Below are 13953 nucleotides of genomic sequence, written 5' to 3' on the forward strand. Positions count from 1 at the left end.
TCTCCCCCTCGCAATAAAAAAACAAAAACAAAAACAAAAAAAACCCACGACCTGATCTCTCAGAGCTTCCATATTAATACATCTATACAATGTGAAATGCAAATCCACTTAATATTTGTTGCAAAAATAATTTATTTGACCTGTTATTTTAACTATTTGACATAAAATCTCTAAATCAAAATAATCAGCAACAGTTTTAAGTGTATAAATATGTATTTCTTTCAGTTCTGTGAACATTTTTAGACAGGAGGACTTGATCTTTGTAAGCAAATAGCATCAAAGAATAACATTTCTGCACCTTTGTGGTGTGTACCTTGTAGCTAATTTGTCCATGAAGGGATAGGCATTGTGTTTTGTTGCTTAAGTCATGTAAGGCTTTTAAAGCATTTCCAGACTCACCTATTTTTGCTCTAAGGGGTATAAGGTGTTAAAAATGAATGGAAGTTAACTCATTCTCACCTTGTCTGCTGACTTCCTTTTGTTCTTTTTCTGTAAGAGCTCATAAAGCTGTATGCATCAGCTGCTCCCAGGGGCCTTCTAAGGCCTCAGTCCAGCAACAGTGCTACAGATGAGGAAGGGAAAAAAAGACAGTATGTCATCATGTCATTCTTTTAGACTTGGTAAGAAGTATATTCAAGCAGATCAGATGCTCTCAGAATCACAGTGTGTTGTACAGCTAGTAATTAAAGCTGAAGTCCACATTGAATAAGAAATAATTTTTTATTGATTGCTGGCGTTTGTGAAAAAGGTTTAATTAGACCAGGATATGGAGGGGACTTATCGACAGTGCCATTATACATTGTTGACATGGTTACTTTCTGTATCTCATTTTGCCTGGGAATTTGTCATTCTCTTCTACTTTCTTATCAGTAGCACTGCTTTTACATTTATTAGCCATAGCTGTTTGTCTTGCTTATTTAAACTTGTACATGGCACATGCCCAAAGGTTTTTCCAGGCAAAATTTCTTTAAAGCAGGATTTGAGATTTTCCATCCCCTTCCATCTGGTGGATTATTCCGGTGAGTGTTAATCTCCTGTCTTTGTCTTAGCCTCTCTGTGGTCTTTGGTTGCCTCCTTGTTCTCTGTAGATCTCTGTGTTGGTCATTCACTGTCAACAGTCAGCACTTGCTGCCTCTCAAGCCTCTTCCCTTCCTGGCTCTGCCCTGGTTTTTCTCTCTGACAGGGATCTAAGTTGGAATTCTTTCCAATGTGGAATCCTAGGTGTCCACCGTGTCATTCTGACTTCCAGATAATAATGAGTGTGATCATGGGCAGAATGAATGTCTCTCTGCTGGCATTAAAAGTTAGGGGAAGGCAGAGACAAATATCACATGTTCTCATGTATATGTGGGAGCAAAAAAGTTGATCTCTTGGATGTAGAGAGTAGAGTGATGGTTACCAGAGACTGGAAAAGGGGGTGGTGAAGAGGGGTAGAGATTAGTACAAACATTCAGTTAGATAGAGGGGAATGCATTCTAATAGGGTGACTATAGTTAACAGTAATTTACTGTATATTTCCAAATAGCTAGAAGATTAGAAATGTTCCCAACACAAAGAAATAACAAATGTTTGAAATGATGGATATTCTGATCATTAAACATCGCATACATTATACATTGCATACATGTCTCAAAATACAATATTTACCCTATAAATATGTACAAATATTACACATCAATAAAAAGTAAAAGGGGAAGGCATAGGTTTAGGCATAGAGTTTCACCCTAAGGACCTTTTGACAGGGAAGACCAGGGATGGTTTTAGGGTGTGGGGAATCTGTGTAAGTTGGCCATTAGCGGTCAACAGGCAGCAATAACTGTCTCAGGTCCCTCCGGCTCCCAGCCCTGTCCTGGTTCTGCTTGCCAGCAGGGATCTAAGTTGGAATTCCTTTCCAACACAGAATCCTGAATGTCTACCATGTCAAAATTGTGTCAAAATTTGTCTGTATGCGTTTTTCTTGGTAGGAGGGTCCCCAGAAGACACCACATTCTCAGAGACTTCTGACCCCTAAAACTTTAGAAATCAACAGTCAATAAAAAGGTCCCAGTTGTGTCTTCTTAGTCCCCATGGCAGTACATTTGAACATTTAAAGGTGGAGAGTCGCTGCTGAGGACTTTGTTTTGTGGATGAAACTTTGAATGAGGATTGTTGGTGAGAGTTGGATTGTTGTTATATGAGGAAGTGCACCTTGGAATCCAATGGGGTCTTCACGGTGGGAGAGTCAGCTGTGGCACTGTTTGTATGCCATTCATCTTTGATCCCTCCATCCAAGCGCCCAATGTGGAACTCAGAAAGATTACTAACACATACCCCCTGCTGCTCTTGTTTTTCTAGTGTGTGCTAGGACCATTTACATTTAGTTCTTTGGAGAACACAACTACTTAGGATTTTTATTGTTGTTGTTTTCCTGTACATTGTCTTCTTATTTCCCTTCTTCTGGGTACCCACCCACCCTCTCTCCCCTTCCTCACTGCTGTTTCGTAGGGGTTCCCAGGTTCCTGTGAATAAAGCAAACCAATGTGCAGATGTGTGTGCTTACATGTGCAGACGTATTTGAGGAGGTAAGAGAAACCTGCACAAGGCTTTAGTGAGTAAGCTGAGAAGTTATTTATATATAGTGAGACCTAGTAAATGGTGATGTTGCAGGTGATGCAATTTATTTGGTCAGAATATGCCTCCAGAGAAATCACTGGTGAGGCCTGCATGCACGTTGAAGAGTATCTTAGATCGAGGCTTGGGTTCCCCCCTGCAACTCACTTATGAATAACAACTTGTGCAAGAGGTTTAAACATTTTCTATAATGAAGGGGGAAAAAAATTAAGGTTAGGGTTAAGCTTGGATTGTTTGCTGATTGGTTTGGATATTGGCAATTGCTACAAAGCCCAGGGTGTTCTTTGTTTATCAGCAGCAAGCTTATCAAGTTATTGACGTTCAAGCTGAGTTTCCTTCCCTCCCTCCTTCCTTCTTCTCCACTGACATTTTTTTTTTAAAAATAGGTAGGGAGGCATTTAATCTTGTAACAGCATGAGAATAGCTTAAATGTCCCTCTTCTAGCAGTGTGTTTATAGCAGCATAGGTAAGGAAAGCCCGGCTTGCACAGCTGAGCTCTAAAGTGCATACATCCCTTTAGTTCTCATGCACACACTGACCAGTGAGACCCCCAAACTGCGAACAGAGAATTCTAGTTGAAGTAAAAGCATGAAGTTTTTCTTTATTGACCAAGTAGCAACTGTGGAATCATTTGAAAATTTCTAAAAACGTGAAACAGGTGTTTATACGGAATTTTCTGACTTAAAAAAATTTGTGAAATACCAACTTTACTAAAAACGACTAATTCATAATTTTTTGATTTATTGATAATTTCTAGTCTGGAAAAGAATTTTTTGAAAATCACTGATATTTTTAGTATACTGTTTTCAAATTGAGTCCTCATAGTGTGGTCGGCTCTATTCTACGGAATTAATATTGAACAAGCTGTTCTGAACCTAAGAAAGGTTTGTGAAAAATAAGCATGAAGGAAGACTTCAAGAGATCACTTAAAAAAATATTTATTTATTTATGTATTTATGTATTTATTTATTTATTTATTTTTTAAGAATTAGGTCTCTGTTGGCCAGACTGGAGCACAGTGGCACAATCATAGCTCACTGAAGCCTTGAACTCTTGGGCTCAAATAATCCTCCTCTCTTAGCCTCCTTAGTACCTAGAACTACATGTGTGCACCACCATGCCCAGCTAATTTGTTTATTTATTTATTTTTACTTTTAAAGAGGTGAGATTATAGGCATTAGCCACCGTGCCCAGCCAAAAGGTCACTTTTTTTTTTTTTTTCCCACTTGTTGGGGAGGAATGAATAACAGGAACACTAGTCATGATTTGATGTGTTTTTTTCCAGGGCAGACAAATAAAGATCATATTATGATGTTTGTTATCACAGAATGTGTTTGTTTTTGATAGGGGGTGGGTACTGAAGGCTAAGTGGTTAGAATCATTCTTTTTCTAAGGGTATAGTCATTAATACTCCTTGATTCAAATCACTGTTACTTAAGTTATAAACACGTGGATTTATTTTCTAACCTCAAAATTATAGTATCTTACCACATACTTGCATGCCTTTTTGAGTTAACTGTTGGTGATGATTCTTAGCTCAACTGTGGCCAACTATGGGTAAGAGAATTAGAAAGTTGTTTTCAGTGTGTGAACTTTTATGATTTTCTTCCTTGGTTACTATACTCAGTTTTTTCTTGTTCTCTTGCTATACAAGATGAGTAGCTGGTGACTCAGATGTCCCCCATGCTGCATGTACAGTCCCATCCAGAGAATGTTGTGGGCTGTGTAAACCTTGAGGCTCAGAGTGGCTGCCATTTTCCTAAAAGAGAAGTATGGCTGCTGTTGGCTTCAATGTTCAACTTTACAAAAATTCACATAATTAATGAAGATCAAGACATCTGCAAACATTAATGTGATCACAAAGGATAAATCAATTCCCTGAGACGGGAAAAAGTTAAAAGGCTAGTTTGCTTACTACTCCAATCAAGGCCTTCTCAAGAAGTATGTGAAATTTTGACACAAGGATTAACATGGAGCATTACTTAGGCCATGGGGTGCCTTGGGGGACATGGATCGGCAACCATTTCCTTTTGCTCACAGCACCCAGATTTTGTTCTAGGGACCACTCTTATCTGCACTGCATAGCAGCCACGCATTTTGGGTGAAATTAACCCCAACTAGCATTAGAGCATCCTCCCTTCCCCAAAAGATGGACTATACCCTACCCTGTAATCAGCAGGGAGGCATTTCCTGGCCACAGCTCAGGTTGATCCCTTAGAACGCTGCTCAGAACTGTGGTTTGGTGGTTCTGGGAAGCAGTGTTCTCTCTGAATGTGAATAAGGGTCCACATAGCTCCAGTAGGTGTCTGAGGACATCTTGTGATCCGGAGGGAAGCCAGCCTAAGGACAAAGTCATTGTGGGGTGAGAGACAGGACTGGAAGAATCACTGAAAACTGCAGTAGTAGCCCAGAATAAATCGTGCCTGAAACCTACCCTATTTTTGTATTTTTCCAGTTTTAAGGAAATAAGTCCCCTTTATTGTATAATCAGTTTGAATCAATTATTTTTATCTCTTTTTGGGATTGGTTTTTGGTTAATCTCAGCAATTCAGAAATAGCTGAAGAACTATGCTGTGGGTTTAGACATCATGCTATGACAAAAAGAAGAGGATCTTAGAAGCATGGGACATTCACTGAAGTTTTATGAGCCTTTCCTGAATCCCTTCAAATCAGATTCAATTCTCTCTCTTCTGTGCTTAGAAATGCTGCCTGTTAAGTCGGGTTGGCTACAGCACCCATCTCGGATCCCTTGTGATTCAAATTGTAAAGCAGATTCTTCTGGTCTGAATATGAGGCCAAAATACAAGACAGATCAAAAATGGAGAACATATTGCAAATTTCCCCACAAAAGATTGAAGGATGCATTTACCATTCATTGCACAAGAACTGCAGTGTCTGTGCTTTTAGGCATGGAAAATGCAGGGTTTGACTATAGAGTTTAGACTTTAAAGTTGAGAATTGTTTCTTTAAGAAGAAATATAGAATATTATTCAGTCCTAAAAAGGAAGGACATTCTGACACATGCAACAACATGAATGAACCTTGAGGACATTATGCTGAGTGAAATCAGCCAGTCACAAAAGGACAAATACTCTATATGATTTCATTTAGATTAGGTTCCCTAGAGTAGTCATATTCAGAAACAGAAAACAGAATGATGGTTGCGGGGGGTTTGGGGAAGGGAGCGAAGGTTTCACTTTTGCAAGATGGAAAAAGTTCTGGAAATGGCTGGTGATGATGTTGTACAACAGTGTGAACGTACTTAATGCTGCTGCACTCTATACTTAAAAATGGTTAAAATGGTAAATTTTGTTATGGATATTTTCCCACAATTAAATTTAAAAGAAAGATGAGTAGTACTCGTCTCATTATTGGATATTACATCAGGGAACTGGAGGTAGGGTCGCACTTACTGGTTTCGTAGCTTGGGAACCACACTCCTACTCCAGCTGTGCAGCCCCAGGTTTGAGTCCTGGTTTCTTTGGAGGTTGTCTGACTTGGAGGTTAATAATAACCTGCCTTAGTCCCAGAGTCCTAAGAGGGAAAATAGGTTATAATACCTGAGTCCATGTGCATCAAGCCCTTGCTGGTGCCAGGCCCCTGGAGCACTCAGAAATGGATGACCCCCAGCTGGTTCAGGCCAAGTCCTCCCTGGTGTAGCAGGCGGGGCCATTGCCTCACTCCCCTCCACCTCCACCTCCACATGGAAGGTGCCTTTTGTGTCCTGCCCCATCTCTGTTTTAACAGTCACAAGACTGTAGGCAGATCTAAACTTGTTTGCACATTATCATCACCTGGGGAGCTTTTCAAATTCCAAAGTCAGGCTGCCACCCCCACCTCTAGACCAACTGAATCACCATTTCTAGGGGTGGGACTGGGCATCTGTGTTTTCGAGGCTTCTGGGTGGGTACCTTGTGCAAACAAGTTCAGGGACCGTTGCCCTAGACATTGTTCTTCCCCTCATGTCTCAACCTGGGCCTCCTACCACTGCCGCCACCACCACAGCTATGCCACCTGGGAAGTGTCCCAAGCCCCCACCTGTGGGGGAAGCAGCTGGGGAGGGGTCTTTGGCCACCTCTGCAGCTGTAAGGATCAGAGCAACATCTGGCTTCTGTGCCTGTGGCGCCTGCTGGTGCTGGGCCCCTGGTCCGCACTGAAGGATCCAGGCGGAGTACAGTGGGTCTCCCAGGGTTTCCGATTCAGCAGGTCTCAGGCTGATTGGATGATGAGAATTTGCATTTCTGTCAAGTTCCCAGGTGATCCTGTTTGGGGTCTGGGACCACACTTTGAGAACCACTGCTCTATTAAACAAATCTTTGCAAATTAGGGAGGTGTGTTGTGGGAGGAGGAGACTGATAGTTGAAAGAATATTTGCCTAAATACAGTGCCTAGTATTTGCCAAGTACACAGCCTTCTTTCTGGCTTTAATCATACAGAGACTTTCTCAATCACATGCAATTGCACATCCTTTAAGCAGCTTTTGACTGACTTTGGTTTTCTCTTTGTGGTGATTTTCCTTAAACTCTTGAAGGGAGGGTGGATGGGGCAAGAGAGATTTTATTTCTTTATTTTAATTAATTAATTAATTTTTATTTATTTATTTATTTATTTTTGAGATAGACTCTCACTCTGTCTCCCAGGCTGGAGTGCAGTGGTATGATCTCGGGTCACTGCAACTGCCACCTCCCGAGTTCAAGCAATTCTCCTGCCTCAGCCTCCTGAGGAGCTGGGACTACGGGCATGTGCCACCATGCTGGGCTAATTTTTTGCATTTGTAGTAGAGATGGGGTTTTGCCATGTTGGCCAGGCTGGTCTCAAACTTCTGACCTCAGAAGATCTGTCTGCCTTGGCCTCCCAAAGTGCTGGGATTACAGGCGTGAGCCACTATGCCCAGCCAGATTTTATTTCTTTAAAAAAGAAACTAGTTAACAGGACACTTGCTTTCTTGGTACTTGATTTTGTCAGCATTATTTATAAGAGCCTCTTCCCTTCTTCCCCCTACCTCCCCGTTGAGCCCAGGCTCTGAAGTAGTGTAGGTGCGCATGAAGTCCCCTACCTGCCGTTTGACCAGACATTGGTGCCGGGCGGCCCTCACCTCCACCTCCTCTCACCTGAGGCCACAGCGGTGTGCAAGGTTGTGGTCTGTCTTAAGTGTGTTTTCAAAGCGGCTCTTTGGTCTGTGCCTTGGATGTTTTTCCACAGATAAGCCCTAAAGAGAGCCACATCTTAAAACGCCCGTGACCTTGAATGGTCTTTCCGGAGGGGCGGCTAGATTTGTGCTCTCATCGTCTCAGGTATGTGTCAAGCCACTGTTGGTTCAGAGCTGGACACAGGTGCTTAGGAAAATTCCTCACTGAAGGGTTTTCAGGATTTACAAGTTCTTGCTGTTTTTGTGACCTTGTGTGGTTTCTGGTTTCACAGAAGGCTTTGTTTCTTGGTTCTTGTTGCTGCTTTCAGCCTTGGCCTGTAATCACCGGGCGCCAGGGAGGGCTGCAGTCTGTTTCCCAGGGTGTGCTCAGGGGTGTGCTCAGTTACCGTGTTGTTCACATGTGTTGCTGCAGCGGCAGAGGGCCAGGCAGGAGGGGCCGGTGTCCCGAAGCACACTCAGTTGCTAATCAGGGCCTTTGCTTGGATTTTGCACTCGTACCAGTGGAGACATTCCTCGGAGCTACTCAGTGTGGTTTAAGTGGGCCATCCCTTAATTCATGTGACTTGGAACTTGGTTAATGTGCTTTCCAAGGTAAAAGTTTAGATGCTGTTTGTTAAACCTTTCAAAGAGGGAAGAAGGTTGCCTTGAATTCAGTTCCAGGGTTTGGGAGTCTGAGAGGGAGGTGGTTAGGGACCTGGGGAGGCCCTGAGAAACAAAGTGCTTGTTAAGGACACAGTCTGCTCACCAACCTCGGAAGTCTCTAGACTTCTAAAGAAGTCCAAGCAAGGAACAATGACCAAAGAGGAACCTCAAGGGTGCAGGCAACTCTGGGATCTCAGGCAGCACTTCTCAGTGATGGAACGAGCTGCCGAGGAATGACCCCTCTGGGGACTCTCCAAAGTCAGAGCAGACACAAGCTTAGCTCTCCAGGCCCCATACCATGGTGGGCAAGAGGGCGGTAAGTGCATCCTCACAGCTGACGGGGAGAGCAGCATTTCAGCCTAAGGAAAAGAGAACCACACAGATGCAAGAAGAGGTCTGCACTTACTCACCTGGTCATGCAGAGACGGAGCTGGGAGCAGCTGCATGACTTTTCAGAGAGGTAGCACATGTTTACTGTAAGGGTCCCAAATGTAGACCACTGCAGATGGTAAGGTCTAGATGGAAGGACCAATAGTAGGGAAGTAGGGGAGAAGAAAGTAAAACCTTACAGTATAAAGACCCATAGATGCTCTTTTGTTTTTGATGTGTGTACAGTGGGTTAGGTATTGTCATTTATTGAGCACCTACTACATGACAATGACAGCAATGACAATGCAGAGCTTAATAAGAACAGGTTCTAGAGTAATCTTTTAGGGGGTAGGGACAGAACAGAAATGGATAATTATGCCACTGTCCTGAGAACATGAGAGAGTGCTGGTGGACAGAACAGCGACATATCCCCAAGGGCGATGGAAGCCTTCACAGAAGATGCAAAGCCCATACGTGGTCCTCGGAGTCATGCTACATGGTGACTAGTTATCTTAACAGTCGTAGGAAAACTGAGAAGCTGTGAGGCATGTTCCATCTGTCTTTGTGGGCATTATCTTCATTATTTGTACAATTCAGAGTGCTTGATGCCTTTTGCTTCGTTCTCACAATCCTTGACACTAAACTATGGGCTTGGGTTATAGTCACTCATTCTGTTATTCGTGTCATCTTGTCCTACCCCTCCACTTCACAGATGAGAAGACTGAGACCCAGAGAGGGTCATGATTTTCAGTTGACCAAATGGTGCAGAAACTCAGTGGTCACAGCGGCCCTCTAGCTCTTTCTCACCCACAGGGCCCTTTGACAAGAGTACGGTCTTTCTCTCTGGGAGCAGGGTTGAGGAGTGGGCGTAACCCTGGCCTGGGTGGCCATATGCTGATTTCCTCTCACTTGGCCCATAGGTCTGTATCTTGGGTGAGGTGAGAAAGTAAGGCTGCTCCTTGACTATGGTCCCTTTTGTGTCTGTCCTGCACTGGGCCACCTTCCCAGGGGCTTTGCATTAGCCTGGTGTAGTGGCCTTGAAGTGAGAGTAGGTGGATCACACGTGGCAGATCTCTGGCAATGACCTTTTCTGTGGATTTCCAGTGACTGATGATAGCCTCTTTGGAAGTTAGCATATGCATAGCTCTCTGTCTTTTGAAATCAGTGGGAAAACCCACCACCAGTCCCAAAACCAGCTGTTTTTCTTCTTATGAACAGATATCCATGAAGAGCAGAAGAGTAGTTTTCTTTTAAGTACTCTGGGAGTGCATAATACGTTTTAAATAAGATTAAAAATTATGTCTTATTCTTACTAGCATCACTGTCAGATAATTGAGCGTGAGAGCATTCAGTGCTGTGTGCTTGGTACGAAGTAGTAACATCAATTCAGTGTTCAGTACATCCACTTTGTTGAAGAACAGTGTATTCAAGGTCAGTGTATTTTGGCTGTGCTACAGAGTTCTGGAAATTCCCAAGAGAATAAGTTTTCACCTGTTATATAATCCAGCACAAGTGACTGTGTAGCAGCAGCCTCATGTTTAGTGATGACTTTAAAATGCAATTGATTCTAAAATTTAGCTTTTAAAAATTTTGGCTTTAAAAAATTTTAAGGTTTAAGGTAGGCTTCTTTATTTATTTATTTTTTTCAAGAAATACTTATAGAACACTGTTCTGTGCTATGTACCATTCTAAGCACTTTACAAATACTAATTCATTTAATCCTCAACCTTGTTAGGTAAGTACTGCTATTCTCACTGTACAGATGAGGAAACAGCCTCCGAGGAGTTAAAACAAGTTGCTCAGGTTACACAGTCAGCAGTATGGACTACTTCAGTTTCAGATAATCACTGAAATTTTACTGTTTTGAGCTACACGTTTCAAAATCTTTTCTGTTGCGGAACTATCATTAAATCATATAATCCGCTTCTCTGGAGTCAAAGGTTGACAATACATTAGCACTTGACCTCCAGCACCTCTCCCTGGAGGAGGACATTCCATCTGCAGGGAGCCAAGTCGGACGTTGGAGCAACTGGGGACCACAGCCCTCCAGTAGAGGGAACACGAGAGCAGGCTATTTGTGGAGATGTACTGTTGGCACAGGGGTGAAGATGGAAGGAGGGGAACCCAAGCAAAGAAAGGTGGGGAGATGAGTTAATTAGCAGTTTGCCCTCCAGGCTCAGTGGGCAAGTCAGCCTGGGGATCTAGAGTTAGTTCCCTTTTCTGTTGTGACCATTGAAGACGTTCACCAAATTCTCTGGCTCCGGGATGTCAGCTGTAGTAGTGACTTGCATGGGAGGTTTTGGTTTTCCGACATACCTCACACACTTTAACTCCACCTCTTCAGAGTTTGTGGCCAACCAAGAATGGAGCCAGGTGGCTTTTTTTTTTTTTTTTTAAATTTATGTAATAACAGCAAACATTCATGTTTATTGAAAACTTATTTCTGTGTCAGGCACTTTTCTAAATGCTTTGCAATGTATTGTCTCATTTAATAGTTGTTTAAATTAAGAGAGTAGGCCGAGGCAGGTGGATCACCTGAGATCGGGAGTTCAAGACCAGCCTGACCAACATGGAGAAACCCCATCTCTACTAAAAATACAAAATTAGCCAGGGTGGTGGCACATGCGTGTAATCCCAGCTACTGGGGAGGCTGAGGCGGGAGAATCGCTTGAACCTGGGAGGCGGAGGTTGTGGTGAGCCAAGATCATGCTATTGCACTCCAGCTTGGGCAAAAAGAGTGAAACCCTGTCTTAATAAATAAATAAATAAATAAATAAATAAATAAATAAAATTGTAAGGTGAATATGTAATCTACTTGATGGAATTTTTTTTAACTGCCTTGAAAAGTTTTATAATTTCCTATTTACAGATGAAATTAACATACTAATTATAAATCATTCCTCACTATTCACTTTAGGCAGTCTGTCTCCTTCAGGATCTCCTTACGGTTTAGATAGATAAGTGAATTGCTTAATGTTTTTGGAAGTAATAAAACCACATTTCTTTTTAATTAAACAATCCAGATAACAAGTAGTATTTCTAACAGGAAACTTGCAGGATGTATTTACAGAAAGTCTACACAATCTTACTGAACAATGTAGAAAAGAAGATTTACCAGCCAGGGCAACATAGCAAGCCTTGTCTCTTAAAAAAACAAAACAAAACAAAAATTAGCCGGGAGTCGTGGCATACACTTGTCATGTCCACTTGTCAGGAGGCTGAGGTGGGAGGACTACTTGAGCCCAGGAGATCAAGACTACAGTGAGCCATGTTTGTGCCACTGTACTCCAGCCTGGATGACAGAGCGAGACCCTGTTTCAAAATAAAGAAAAAGAGATTTAAATGAAGCAAAATACCATTTGATCTAGGTGAGAAGCTGGAATATTAATGTCACTTTTTCCCAAATTGATTTATAATTTAAAAACAATTTCAGTACTTCTGCAGCTTGTTTGGAGCTTGATAAAAGGATTCTAAGGTTTGTCTTGAAGCTTTAATAGTGAGGCAGGTTTAAAATTAGGGGCAAAAAAGAAATGGGTTAGGGTGTAGAAGGGACTTGACTGATCACTTTTGCTAGAAATAAATGTCCCTCCACATTACTAATGTTGCACATCAGATCGTATTTAAATCCATTAGAAGATTTGCATTAGAACTACCCATAACTGGTGAAGACTCTGCTTATAGTGGAACCCAGTTTCTCAGTTTTCCATTTATATTTATTTACTTGAGCTTTTTGTAAAGTAGCAAGTACTTGACTGAATTTCTACTGTTTATCAAATGCTTTTTGAATAGAAATAATGAGTTAATAACATTTAACCTTTTTTTAGTAAATAGTGTTAACAAGATAGGCCAAATATGTAAACTACTTAGAACTTTATATAGCTTGCATATTTTGTGCCTCTTATTTGCATATGTTTGTCACATGCTCCTTATATACCATGTGCTGTTACTGTGCCAGGGTAGTGAGGCTATATTGAGTCTATTTCCTGTCTTTGTGGACTTGATGGATAATTTGGACAACATTGTGGTATTCCAGGGTTAAGGGAATGTAGTCAGATTTCTCAAACTCTGAAATCCTCTGAGCATCTTTTCATGCACTGGCCTAAAATATTTTCATAGCCCAACAAAAGGCTGATTACCTTATTTCCCTCCTGTTGATTTTTTTTTTTGAGATGGGGTCTTGCTGTGTTGCCCTGTCTGCTTATGAACTCCTGACTCGGGTGATCCTCCTGCCTTGGTCTCCTGTTTATGTTTGAAATAGCATTTCTCAAACCTATTTGAGCAAATAATTTTTCTATTAATATGTAGTGTTCCTTGAAAGAATTGAATCTGTGAGTCCCTAATCTAGACACTTTTAGAGAAGAAACAAAACTCAGTAAACATTTGGATAAAAACCTGAATATGTGCATTTTGGGATGAAAGGAAGCAGCTTTGTTTACCACATTGAATTAAGTGGAAAACATCTTATTTTAATCATGATTGATAGAAATCTAAATTTGTAAATTCTGATTTTTTTGTTTCTTTACAATGAAAATACATTTTAAATGTCACCATCCCCTTCCCCATGAAGTCTTCATTACAACTAATTTTGAAAATACTCTCTCATTTATTTATATTATATATGCATATGTTCTACTTTATAGTTTTAAATACTTAAATGGGGTTATCTTTTTGCATTGTTCTGTATCTTTTTTCAGCTTAATAATTTACCTTGCTTATAATTATTGTCAGTGCATGCGGACCGGCTCTTTATGCATTTTTAACTGTTGCATAAAGCTGGAATGATGGACATGATTTCTTTAATTGCTCCAAATTAGACATTTAGTTGTTTCCAATTTTTTAGTATTACAAGTAACGCTGCAATAAACATGTCTTGGGTATGCATTCTTTTAGTTTAAAATAGTCTTGTTCCTTCAGAAAGTTGCCCAATAATCGACTTAGAAATTCTTTAGTGCTAATTACTGTAATTGCTTATTTTAAGATCTTCCTTTAGTTTATTGTTTTCATAGTATATAATCCTAAACTGTTACAACTGAAATAGTCCTTGAGCTAAGAAAGCAATGTAGCTTAAAGATGGGATTTATAAATAGAGACTTAAAAATTAACCTTTTTGGAGCTGTGACTTCCTGATGAAGTGGCAGCACACAGGCTGAATATGTTCTGCATCTGGATGGCCCAGCATCATG

General features: G+C 41.2%; 1 protein-coding gene and 1 long non-coding RNA gene across 3 annotated transcripts in view; one reads left to right on the plus strand and one right to left on the minus strand.

The window, feature by feature from the left end:
• Nucleotides 1–13953, plus strand: part of IGF1R (insulin like growth factor 1 receptor) — a 319009-nt gene that overhangs the window by 121123 nt on the left and 183933 nt on the right.
• On the minus strand, nt 3981–6146 carry LOC144330130 (uncharacterized). Its single transcript, XR_013396022.1, has 3 exons — nt 6024–6146; nt 4776–4950; nt 3981–4369 (listed from the first exon to the last, which is right to left on the minus strand). It is a non-coding gene; the product is annotated as an uncharacterized LOC144330130 (long non-coding RNA).

This window comes from Macaca mulatta, chromosome 7, assembly GCF_049350105.2.
Source record: "Macaca mulatta isolate MMU2019108-1 chromosome 7, T2T-MMU8v2.0, whole genome shotgun sequence".
NCBI classification, from domain to species: Eukaryota; Metazoa; Chordata; class Mammalia; order Primates; family Cercopithecidae; genus Macaca; species Macaca mulatta.